The 4724-nt window shown below is 44.6% G+C and overlaps 1 pseudogene; it reads left to right on the top strand.

Moving 5' to 3' along the window:
- The first annotated feature begins 1869 nt into the window (after positions 1–1869).
- LOC119804313 lies at positions 1870–4442 on the top strand (annotated as a pseudogene).
- The last annotated feature ends 282 nt before the right edge of the window (positions 4443–4724 follow it).

Raw genomic sequence — 4724 nt, 5'->3', positions numbered from 1 at the left:
TTTCCTGCCTATACTTCCTGCCTGGCTACCAGTCAATCAGTGTTGATTTAAAACATGATTGACAGAATACAGGCAATTCTCCTGCGCCACTTCCCCCTCTTTTTTTTTAAACAAAGGAAAATACCCATAGTCCATTTTCTGGGAATGTGGGCATAGTATTCCAGGCTATTTCCTGCTGGCTGGGAGTGCTGATAATCTTATGGGGACCTAAAGAAAATTTAGAGTTATTATCAAGTCCTGACTGGAGTATCCTATGAGGCTTAATCATCTCAGGCAGTAGTCTTGAATCTGTTCTGGATGTAGAACTCAGACATCCAGGCCATCTATTCCTATTGGAGATTTCTCAGGTGGTCTTTCTTGATCAAAACTGATTTTTCTTAACTCAGAATGAATCCACAGCCTCTCATTTCCTGTGGAAACAAAAGTAAAATCTCTTCTCCAAAGTAACATACCTTTTGGCTTCAAATTTGAAGTCAAGGTATTTTCAAAGTACCTATCTTAGATTAATTCAGCAGCATTTATAAACAAATATCTTTTGGCAGCTGTTGCTCCTTCCTCAGCATTCAAACAATTCAAAGAGAGCATATTAACATACAGTATCAAGATTCTCTGTGTATTTTTCATCTTTATGTAGCTTTATTTTAACCTCTATTTCTTTTATTTTTACTTTTGCTTTTTGAGACAGGTTCTCTGTATATCTTTGGCTGCCCTGGAACTCCCTCTGTGGACAAGGCTGTCCTTGAACTCACAGAGATCCACCCACCTCAGCCTCCCAAGTGCTGGGATTAAAGGCATGTACCACCACACTCAACTACTCTCTTTCTTTCTTTTTTATTTTAAGGACTTTAACCTTTAGCCTGCATATATTTTTTAACATACAGTAAATCATTTAGAGTTTTTTTCATCTTTGACTCTCTCTTTACTGTATATCTTTCTCTTTTTCTGACCACATGAGTCTTTAATTTACCAAGCAATATGGGTAGGATTAAAGCCGTGGCTTTGACGGCTGGATCTAGCCCATTCCTTAGCTTTCTGTGATTCCAGCCTCATGGTGGAGGTACCAGCTCTAGCTATGTTTATTGCCACAACTCTAGAGCATTTCAAGGTCCCTGCCAGCAAGCAAGCTGCAGCAGTGTGCTCACAAACCACATTCACATGCTCTGTAGTCAGACCACCTGCCTGAAAGAGTCAGAGTTTGCCTTGGCAGGATGGCCAGCATTTTAAAACAGCACGGCTTTTTTTCCTGCTACAGCTGAAAACCAAAAAGCATGCGGTCAGTTTTTATCAACACTATTTAAGTGTTCATGGCAGAACCTCTTAAAAGAGCTGCTACAGCTAAAGCTGAGCCAGGAAGCTTCTCTTAGATGAGAGCGCTTGCTTGCCTTTAGCAAGCAGAGAAGACCCGAGAAATTGCTGCTACCAAGAAAACATGCTTTACTTTATTCTTTCACAAGCTTCCTCAGGCTTTCTGTGGATGCAGTTATCCACATGGGCGCCATTCTGTAACATAAGGAGCAGGCTTGTTGGGGTTTTTGTCCTGCTTGGTCCCCCAGCCATTTAGTCCCAGAGAAAAATTACACAGAGAGTCTATGTTAGGCTATAAACTGATTGGCCCCTTAGCTCAGGCTTCTTGTTAACTCTTATAACTTATATTAACCCATTATTCTTATCTGTGTTTGCCACATGGCTTAGTATCTTTTTCAGTGGGTCAGGTCACATCCCACATCTTTCATGATGTTGGCAGAACTGCAAGAGAGCTTCCTTCTTCCCAGAATACTCCTGTTCTCATTGCCCAACTTCTACTTCCTGTCTGGTTTTCCTGCCTATACTTTCTGCCTGGCTACCGGCCAATCAGCATTTATTTAAAACATGATTGCCAGAATACAGACAATCCTCCTGCACCAATCATCGGCCACCCCCACTGTCCAGCGAAATGGGTATTGTAAGAACAAGCCACAACCAAAATCTTGCTTCTGCTGAGGTGAACCCTGATGCTAAGATCCAAATTTTTAACTTGGGATGGAGGAAGGCAAATGTTGATGGATTCCCACTTTGTAGCCACATGGTGTCAGATAAATATGAGTAACTCTCCTTCAAAGACCAGGAAGGCCACCTGTACTTGTGCCAACAGATACATGGTAAAGAGTTGTGGCAATGATGGCTTTCATACCAAAGTGAGGCTCCACCCTTTCCATGTCATTTGTATCAGCAAGATGTCCTGTGCTGGGGCTGACAGGCTCCAGACAGGGATTTGTGGTGCCTCTGGAAAGCCCTAGGGCACAGTGACCAGGTCATCATTGTTAGCTCTCAAACCCTGTGACAAATGGCTGAGGTGCCTATTTAACATATTAAAGTGGACCTGGCCACCAGGTTCTCTCAGCATCCCTAGGTCCCTACTTATTACAGGGTATGGCTGGTATACCCCATCCTCTACCCAGAACTCTCTAGCCCAGGGGTTGGGCTGTGCTTCCCCCAGAGGATCTGCCTTATATAATATATACATTTTGGTTACCCATCTTTTTAATCCTTTGCCCTCTTGGCCAGTCTCTTGGCCCAGGCCACCCCTCTTGGTTGGCAGCACATCTCTTGCTCTCCCCACCTCTTCACACAGTCCAGCTCAGTCTCGTCATGTTCACTCTGGGCTCTCCTAGATGTCTCGGCCTTTGGCTACAATAAACTTTCCTTTTCACCATACCTAGGAGCAGTCATATTCTTCCTTTTTATTTCTTTGTTTCTTTACATTCATCTGGGGCTGAAACTCAGAAGCAGCATGAGTTCCTGCAAGGTAACTCAGGTTCTCTGAGCCAAGCTGCTGATCCTATGGTATGTATGGATCATTTGTTTCTGCTGGCTTTTGACAGCCACCCAATTTGACTAGAGTCCACTTCTTTAGTCACTTCTTTCCTCCAGCATATCTAACCATTCATCTCTCCTCACCTACTCAGTAAGTGTCCTCTTTCTGGAACCGGGAGCCTAATACCCACTTTGGGGCACCCATCACGTGGGCATCTCTGTGTTACATCTTTCAGGGCCACAACATGTGGGTAATTCTGCTTACTAAAACACTTGCTCCTCTTTCTCTCTGGAACCCTCCCTTTTCTCAGAGCCTCTCTCAGGGCACTTCTTCAACTGTTTGCTCCTCTATCTGTTCTAACCACTGGTCTCTCCATTTCTGCTGGACAAGTGCCACCACAGGGCTCCCTGTTTTGTCTACTTTTACTACAAAAGCCACACTGTGTGCCAGGAAGCTTGCTCTTCTGAGCCCCTATCACATGCAAAGAGCCACCTCTCCTCTGTGATTTGGGACATTTCTCTTTGACAAGTCTCTCAGTCCACTTGGGGATGCCCCAAATTGAAATTCTTGTTACCACAACACTTACCCCCTGTGCTCCCTCATGGCTCCTCAGCTCTTTCCTCTAGCTTCCTCACCTTCAGATAGGAGCTGGCTACTAAGTTACATAGCTTCTCTACACACTTCTGTGTTTGTGACTCTTTTCTTGCCACCTTCTCCTTGGAGCTTTCCGCTGTGCCCTCCTGGGCCTGTACATCCCTAGTTTCCTTGTTTCCCCCTAGGAGCTGCCTGCTAAGTCCTGCAGCTTCCTTAAGTTCTTCTGGGTCTCTGTGACCTTGATCTTCCTGTCTCTCAGCTCCCTCCTGGAAGTCCTGAAACTTCTCTATGCCCTTGTGGCTTCTCTAATATTGAAACTCTCCCTTGGATGGAGTTCCTGCTTGTTCTTCCTTGTCCCTTATGGCTACACTGTTTTCTGTCTCTTAGCTCCCTTTTGGCACTTATTGGAACCCTCCCTATGGCAGAATTAATTTCTTGACCCTTTCTTCTTGGACTAAATTCATTTCTCAGATTCAGAGATTTTCTTAAAGCATTGCTGTCTTACTGAAAATGGCTTGGCCTTAGTATAGGTCCATAGCCAAAAATGGCACACCTGAGTTCCAAATTCTCACAGATTACAATAACTTCTGCTGCCACACAAGCAAATGATCTGAAAGTCTCTTAAACTTTCTCCTCTTTTTGTTTTTTGTTTTTGTTAGAGGCAGGGTTTCTCTGTGTAACATTTCCGGCTGTCCTGGAACTCACTTTGTAGATCAGGCTGGTCTCAAACTCACAGAGATACACCTGCCTCTGCTTCCCAAGTGCTTGGATTAAAGGGATTAAAGGTGTCCACCACCTGGCCCTTTTTTATTCTTTTCCTCATTCAATCATGTCCATCCACACCAAGCTGCAGACTAAGGAGCATGTGATTGAGGCTCTGTGTAGAGCCAAGTTCAAGTTCCTTGTCCTCCAGAGGCTCCACATCTCAAAGAAGTGGGACTTCACCAAGTTTAATGCAAGTGGATTTGAAGACATGGTTGCTGAGAAGTAACTCTTTCATCATGGTTGTGGGGTCAAATATATCCCTAATCATGGAACCCTGGACAAGTGGTGAGACCTGCCTTCCTGAGAGCTTCTGCAGAGCTCTCCTATACATGATATTTTTGGGATCTCCAAACCAAGTGAAATTGTACCTTTATCACTAGCCTCTCCCAGCTTCTCTTCTGGGATTCCAATTCTGCCACATGGTACCAAGCCTCTGTCTCCACCCACAACCCCTTCATTCCTGGGGCTTCTACTACAGCTGAGGCTGCACCTCCACCAGTGGTCTGTCTTGACCTCTCACAACGCCAAACATCAGTTTCTTTCCATGACCCTGTCAGTCCTGCAGCTTTCA

Source organism: Arvicola amphibius, chromosome X (genome assembly GCF_903992535.2).
Source record: "Arvicola amphibius chromosome X, mArvAmp1.2, whole genome shotgun sequence".
In the NCBI taxonomy this organism is placed as follows: Eukaryota; Metazoa; Chordata; class Mammalia; order Rodentia; family Cricetidae; genus Arvicola; species Arvicola amphibius.
Note: the sequence above shows the minus strand (reverse complement) of the source record. Positions and strands in the feature narration are given on the sequence as shown.